An 8,606-nucleotide genomic window follows, 5' to 3' on the forward strand; every position below is an offset into this window, starting at 1 on the left:
CATAGACAATCATTGATCACCACCAATCAACATTAGACCCAAGATAAACCCCATGATCAAACCACTGCTGGAATCACGATCAACTTCCTGTCTTGTGATTGAATTCATTGGTGTATTGTGTGCTTAATACACACGGTTATCCACTTTTGATAAGCTACATTTTTGAATTAGATGCCTTAACCTCCAACAGCAAAAGTGATGTCAAGCCAAGTCAGATCAAGTAAACCAATTTCACCACAACTCTCCTTTACCTTCCAGGATTTTCAAATGCCTCATTCTCATCTTTACTAAGCTTAGTGTTTAAATCCATTCAGTGTCCACTGGGTTAGCTCCCAACATACTTGTCTCCACAGGAATGTCACAGGCTTCATATATGGNTTTTGGGTTGCCGGTGGTGGTGGCAACAGTGGTGGTGTGCATCGGTGGTAGTGACTGTGGTTCCTGACCAGAAGGAAAGAGAGAGAAAGAATAAATAATGTATAAATAATGTGTTGTAATGTATAATGGTAATTGTGAGAAATATTATTATATTGTGTAAAAATATTATTTTAATGAGTAGGATTGGATATAAAAGTTGGGATGTTGGAGAATTGTAAAATTGTATTATATAATTGAAAAAATTACTTTTTAAGATGGTAAAATAAGATGGGATTTAGAATCCGGCCGTGGGTGCTCTAAAATCCTCCCAATATTTTTTTTAGCCCATCCCATTTTTTCAAAGGAAGTACTAAAACGAAAAGACCAAAAAACCTTAAGTTTATGTAACTTATAAATGCTTTTAAGGGTAAAAAGTGACTTCGTAACCTTTATACCACACACTTTTGTCAGTATTGACCAAGAAACAAAATCAGAAGACTCTACAAAACAACCATCCAAATTAATGCAACACAAAACCACTTAAACACTTTTTTTTTTTTTTTTTAAATATATGGTACACGTAAAATAAGATATTAGTGTAAATAAAGTAGGGACAACGAAGTGGACAACATAGGCAACTTTCACGTTCAGGAAGTGAGAAGTGTGATTGGCCATATTGTGGGGAGTTGTCTGCAATTATTCCTAGTTTTCAGGAGGCAAAAGTCAGGGGCATTCTGGCCTTTTGCCCTTAATTTTAAAAAAATTTAGCAATATGCCCCTGTTTTGAAACTATATAGGTTCGTGCCCCTGTTTCAATACTCGATGACCTTAAAATCGAGTTACTTAAAGTACTCGATTGGTCTAAAATCGAGTTATTCCTGATCAAACTTCCCCCCCCCCCCCCCCACCCCCTCTTTTTAAACCAAAAAAGGGACCAACAAAGAAGATACTGCATTCATACCCCATTTTGGTTTTCATAATTTGGAAATCCTGGCTGTACCTCTTAATGTTGCATTGGTTTTTCAATAAGTTATGTTCATTCTTATGATGTTAACTGACTGCTCTTCAAAAAAACAAACAAACAAACCTGACTGAAAGACAGATGGCATTTGAAATTTTGAATGCTAAATATTATCTGGTGCTCCTTTGTTTTTCGTTAGCCATCTTCCTTCTGCAACTGTATTTTGATTTTCTAATGCAGACTGGACTGGTCATCATAGATGGATGGTTAAAACTGACGGCAGCAGCCCAAATTGCAGTTCTGTTCAAGGAACTACGATTAACTCTTCATTCAATTTTGAAGGAGCTAATACGAAAGCCAGAGGTACCATTTATTGTGCTCCAATTTATTAACATTCGATTTTGAAGGAGCTAATTAGAAAGCAAGATATACCATTTATTTTGCTTCAAACTTATATACTTTGATGTTATTTTCAACCTGTGGGAACATGCTTATTTCTGACTGGTACAATCTATCCTTAGAACAACTGCTATCTGTCCTATATTCAGCAAAGAAAATATTCATCCTGCCAGGGTAATCAGCATGCATTTAGTCCACCATTAATAAACATTGTTGTCTCTTTCTGGATCTCCTCAAATTCAGTCCTATGCAGAGTCTAATCATCTGGATGATTTTCTCTTACAACAATGCATTACCGAAATTGATAACTGAGTTGTGGGTTGACTAATCTTTGTTGTGGGGTTATACCTTGTTAGGGACGTTACATTTTCGGCAAACCAAACTATTGGACTCTTGCACCATAAATGGTGTGGATGGTAAACGTTCTTAAACACAGGCAGGGTTCCACAGACCGACTAGAAAATACTAGGGTTTGACTTTGCTAGGGTCAAAGTACTGAACCTCAAGACGTGAATACTAAGGAGTGGAAATTAATTCGAGCTTGTGCAGGTACCTGTTATGGTGCTGCAAGCCAGTTACCAACATTAATAACTGCAGCCTGCTATAGCATCAGCAGGTCAAGCATAAACATGATTGCTCAACTCGGCCAAAATGGGATATATACCCTTTTCGCTGAAAAGTTTCAGCAAAATGCCCCTTATCTGAAACTATATAAGGATATGCCTCTGTTTTAAACTTGATTTTCTAAAAATTGAGTTTCAATGAAAAACTCAATTTTTAGAAACGCGAGTTATAGGCAATCAAACTTAAAAAACCTGCATGGAACTTGAGTTCTATGCAGGTTTTTTCAAGCAACTCGATTTTTGCCAAATTTAGTTTTTCATTGAAACTCCATTTTCTAAAAATTGAGTTTCAAAACGGGGGCATTTTGCTGGAACTTTTTGGCAAAAGGGGTATATCCCCATTTTGTCCTGCTCAACTCTAACAAGATAAACTATAAGAAAGCATTAGCAAATTCATCCACAATTAATGCATTCTTATGTGTGTGTAGATCTGAAAGCTTTATCTAATAGAAAATTCATCTCTCCTTAAAATGATGTTCTCAAACTAGTTACTGGTCCATCATGCTTGTCCTTAACCTCATCATTAAATCTTTCCCAATGGGCTCAGCCAATGTCAACAATACAATTTACAATCACTTTATTTGTAATTCCTTAGGTGAGGCAGAATGCTTTTTTTGCCATTCCTTAATTCATGGATACAAGACCTCTCAGCCGCTCTATTAACAGTATCTATACATGCCCAATTCATAGTACATGCTAGTCCGTAAAACTGAGGCCACTCAAGCTTTGCTAACTTTTCACTCATCTCTAATACAATTTACTTGGGAAGGCTTGTAAGGCTGACTTAAGCCTAATGCTACCCATGAAGCATAGGTTGTCTATTCCCCAAGTCAAATTAAGTTTTTCCCTCACTTATCAAAAAAAGAAAAGAAAAGGTTTTTCCCTCAATGCCCTAAGTTTTTCTGGGCTGTAATATCTTAACAAAAACTTTTGAATTTACAATTTATTAATACATCTTTTCAAGTGTGCATCATTTTAAGCCTAGCCAACAGACAGGGAATTCTTACATTTCGTAGACTTTGATGTGAATTCTTATTCTTGAGCAATTAAATTATATACTTTGATAATGGTTTCTTCATTTCTCAGGATGCCACTATTGTCGATAATGAGGTGGTCAAGTCTATAATCCACTTCTTGGTAGAGGAAGACAAACCCCCGCTGAAGTAATCGAGGAAAAGTAGAGCATGTCATTTCTCCAAATTATGGCTGGCCTAAAGAAAGGATACCATACAGGTAGTCTTGCGGTTCATGAGGAGGCACACACTTTTGCTCCTTCATGTGTGCCCCTTAGCATTACGTTGTTACTTGCTGCTGCCTAAAAAAACTGAACATGAACTCAACCACTGTTTTGGAGATAACTGCTTACAATGTAAGCATTCTGCCCATCCTCGTCTATACTGCAAATGACCGACAGGCTTGGCAGTTCATATACTGGAGGACTAGTTCCTTTACTCATAAGGAAGGTCCACTAAAAGAGAACAACTATCAGGTCATTGATGCAACATTTGGCTTAAACAATGTACTTCGTATGGATATAATCAAGGATTTGCACTTGATTTGACTGGGCATTGGGTTTTGTTCTCATCTTACAAAATCTAAACACTAAACTCAGTATATTGTAATGTACCAAAAAAAAAATATATATATATATATATATTATGTTTCAAAGCCGTGGATGATGCATTTGAAGACACACAGGAACTGAAATTTTCAAGTTGCTGAGAATTCCATCTGCTATCTGTTAGATCAATTTTTGATCAAAAAGAATTCCTATTATATAGGATGAGATCAATTTGAAGCATGAGATTGGCTGATTATTGCTATCCTTATTTTTGGATTGTTAGTTGTAGTTATCTCTTATCTTTCATTATCTTAAGATGTATTCGTCATCTTGACAGGAAGTATGGAATGAGTAAAACTAACAAGCAGATTATAACTCTCTCAATCTCTAAAAACCTTAACAGATGAACAAAAATATACTAATAAATAAGCTATTATTTATGAATTTTTTATATTAAAATATTACTTACTATTTTTCATGAATCAATTAAGCATTTATCTCTATAAGAGAGAAAGAAAGAGAGCTTGGTTATAGAGAAGTAAAAGTCAAAAAATCAAAGCTAATTACTTACGCGAATCCGAAAAAGAAAAAAAAAATTATCAACAAATTGATGGTATAGACAAAAAACCAATTCTCTTTTTTAAGTTTTTCTACCATCACAATTTTGTGCTTCTTTACTATTCATGGTCCACATTCGCAACTCACGTCACTAAACACTATTGTTAACAAAAAGGTTGCGTACACAAATTTTCTCTTATTATCTTATAAAATTTTGGACGGCCATGATTGATTGAAAGAACCCACCTATAAGCAATATTCCCAAATCAAGGCCCATTATCGTGATCACCGTTAGATGAGAATATCCCATGGTAAACAAATAAGGTATTCCTAGTAGAAACCTAGGCAACTACGCAAGCAAACCCATGGCCTATAAATACTATCTTTTCCCTAAACACACTCACTATCTCAAAACCCTTCTTTTCTTCTGTACGGGGCTGCGGCATACCTCTTCTTTTGGCATATGACCATGAAAGAAAAGAAAGCCAAGGTGTGTCTCACTCAATCGGGTCCAATACATATTTTTATACAGAGTAATCACGGTTGAGAACAAACAAACTTGCAACATAGCAACAATATTATTATAGTCTCTCAAACTCTCAACCGTGTTTCTCTGTATAACGAGATGTACTGGATCCTTACATATATATATGTACTCGATCTTGGAGAAGATGGGATTTCTCTCTTTTTCTGAGAGATGAATCTATGTGCTTGTCTTTTTTACTTTGTGTTTTGACTGTTTTGTGTAAAGTGCGTGCGTGCGTGCGTCTGGTTTTTTTTTTTTTTTTTTGAGATTAGATTCGACAGAGCATAATGTTTTTTAAGGTTAGATAGATGGAGTTGGGTTTTTCTGTCTCTTGTTCACGTGTGAGTGTGATTACTGATTACCATCCAACCTGGTAATTTTTTTGTCCTACTACAGTACCACTACTGCTAAACATAACAATAAATAACATGGAAAATAAAATAAACTAAAAATTTGGGTTTGGGGTTCAATTCCTCAATAAAGTTAAACAGATTGTTATCTAACTTTTTTTTTTTTTTTTTTTTGGTGTAATCGGAATGTGAATTGATAAACTGAGCTTGATTTTTTTTCTGATTACTCTCTTTATCTTCAAATCAAAATACTGTGCATTAGATCTTCAAATTAAAAAACTGGTGGTTGTGATTATGTGAATTGATAATCATATTTTTTTAAAAAAATTATGTCCATATTTGATATTTGCAAAATTGGGATTTATCAACGTTATATCGGTTACCTTAAATCATTTTGGGGTCAAATTCCAACACGAGACCCCAAAAAAAAAAAAAAGGTTTTGCTTTCTAGAAATTTATTTTTGGTTAGAAAGTAGAAACCGAATGAAATGCATTAACAAACTAACTAAATGATTACAGTCATATATCAAATTTTTAATCTTCTCTTGGTGAAGAACATCCCCACAACCATTGGCCTCTTTGTAAATGTGGCGAGGCTTGGATTACACAAGCCTCCATATTAGGTCTCTAAAAGTAAAGGTGTTTTGCTCTTGCTTGATTTAATGAGTTTCAGTAATAGTCACTGAATCAAGTTCAATTTCTAAACAAATATACAATAGGTCTCAAAAAGTGTTGATTTTCTTGCTTGATTTATTGGCAACCAGTTTTGTAACTTGCTATTTCTCGTGTAAATATCATGTTTAAGTCCCCTTTACCCTCAATGAGCCCCACCACTATGAAGCAAGTGAGCATGGTTTGGGATGCCTATGAGAGAGGCGGAGGCCGGAGAAGAAAGGAAGAAAAGAGAAGAGAAAAAAAAAGGAAAGGGCTAATTCTGCCAAATAGCTTAATTTAAGGAAAAATTTAGGAGAAACACAATTTGCGAAACTTATTTAGTTATATAGCACTATTTTTGGAACTCAACTCGAGTTCTAAACATTATATTTGATCAAATTGCCACGTGAGCTCATAATACTTGGAACTAGAGTTTGACAAACTCAAGTTCTAAAAAAAGTGTTGCACAATTAAATAAGTTTGAGTGGATGCATTGTTCCTAAAATTATGCTATTGGGCAAAAATGCCAAAAAGAAAATTATAAAAATGTGAGATTGTCATGTATAGCATGAATGAGAATGGAAGGAAGGACAATTGAATGAGAGGAAAAATTATTATCAAACTTTAACTCAATTAGTAAATTCTTTTGTTTTTGATTAAGAGATTTGTTGTTTTAACTTCATCTACGTCAAAAACCAAAAAGAGTAAATACCATGCCATAAGTTGAAATTCTATCATTAATTATGAAAATTAATGAAATGATTAAATTGCCATCTTTTACTAAATATTTGAGGGGTTGAAATGAAACTTTTTAATTGAATTGGTAGTAGACACTCCAATTCGTGCACTACTATACAATCCAAACACTCGATCCTAAAGCTATAAACAAATAGGGGCTATAAACGAACCGACTCAATTGAGCCATTCATGAACAATTGGGGCTTGCGTAAATACAAAGATTATTTATGTTTGTTTATTTCTAAACAAACACAGCTTGAACTTTTATTTTCAAACTTGTTTAATAAACGAGCCGAGTACAAGGGAAAAAAAATGCTCGTGAAATTAAGGTTTGATATAAAACAAATCCGATGATATGTCATTTTCCCCTTTCCTCTTTCAGATTTTGGCTTTCTATGTTGCATTTTAATTCAAATATCATTTTACACAATAACAAGCATCTCTCTACCTCAAGAACTTCAGCAAGGCTTCCTCTAGAAGCTTGGTTCGTCAAATATTCTCACACTACCACTTCTCTCTCTTTTCGATTGTTCAAACTTCAAACATCACTAAGCTCTCTCATTCTTTGTACAACCCTCGTCACAATCCTCATCTATTGGTAACCCTTTCATCTCACCTCATGGCTATGTGTGTACACAAGTACATAATCTAGATCCTCTCTCTTTGAAATTTCTCATTTTTCACACATGGAAGAAAAATTCATTTTTTAATTAGTGTATTATCCTTTTTTAATAAGCTTTTTTTTTTAGATTAAAACTTTGATTAAATGTTTTTGAGCTCAACCTCATGTATTTGATATTGAGTTCAAATTTGTACTTGGTGTCCTTTTGGCATGATTAATTTTGCCAATTTTTTATTATTATTTAGCTTATTTTTGCTACTATTCATAGGTCTCACTGCACTTTTTGGTACTATTCATGGGTTTCCCTATACTATTTCAGCTAACTTTTACCTTTATCTACATTATTATTAGCAAAAAGTTTTCAATTTCAACAAAATAAGCGGATTTCAAACAGACTCTTGATATTAAGTTAGAACTTAACTTAATTAATGAATCCAACTAGACCAAAACTAAGCTCAATCTATTAGAATTTCAAGATCCCCCAGTCGTGTTCTTGGCCGAGACATGGCTGACAAAAGTTAGGCTAGAGGAAATTCGAGCACGTTACAAGTTTGGAGGTATGATCGAAGTCTTAAGAGAAAGTAGAGGAGGCAGGGTGGTTGTTTTTTGGAAAACAGATTTTGATTTTTCGGTGGATACTTTCTCTCCCAACCATATTGATGCCATTGTTAACAAAGGAAAAGACGATGCGTGGCGGTTCACAGGGTTCTATGGTGAACCGGATACACGAAATCATCATATTTCTTGGGCAAAGTTACGAAGTCTAAAGCCAGGTACTCTTTGCCTTGGATTTGTGCAGGTGATTTCAATGAAATTACAAGAGCACATGAAAAATTGGGAGGCCGATTACGCCCATTTAGGCAGAAGCAAGATTTCAGGGATGTTTTAGATGAATGTGGGTTTAGAGATTTGGGGTATGGTGGAGGAAAATTTACATAGTGCAACAGACAAAGGGATGGACACACTATTTGGGAGAGGATTGATAGAGCGATCGCAACAATTGATTGGATTGAGAAATTTCCAGATTCAAAAATAGTGCATTTAGAGTGTGGCACTTCAGATCACAAGCCGATTGTGATTTTTCCATCATGTATACCAAGGAAACTTCAAAGACCATGGAGGTTTGAACAAATGTGGATTGAGGAAGAAGGGTGCCAAGATTCAGTGGAGTCGGCTTGGAGACAGCCAGTTAATGGAAATTTGATGGAGCAAGTGGAAGGAAAATTAAAAAGGTGTCAATTGAATTTGTCATGGTGG

General features: G+C 34.9%; 1 long non-coding RNA gene across 1 annotated transcript; it reads left to right on the top strand.

Annotated features, from left to right (window-relative positions):
- The first annotated feature begins 1,299 nt into the window (after window positions 1-1,299).
- Window positions 1,300-4,169, top strand: LOC136064270 (uncharacterized). Its single transcript, XR_010625921.1, has 2 exons — window positions 1,300-1,681; window positions 3,427-4,169. It is a non-coding gene; the product is annotated as an uncharacterized LOC136064270 (long non-coding RNA).
- The last annotated feature ends 4,437 nt before the right edge of the window (window positions 4,170-8,606 follow it).

This window comes from Quercus suber, unplaced genomic scaffold (genome assembly GCF_002906115.3).
Source record: "Quercus suber isolate HL8 unplaced genomic scaffold, Cork oak 2.0 scaffold_655, whole genome shotgun sequence".
Taxonomy (NCBI): Eukaryota; Viridiplantae; Streptophyta; class Magnoliopsida; order Fagales; family Fagaceae; genus Quercus; species Quercus suber.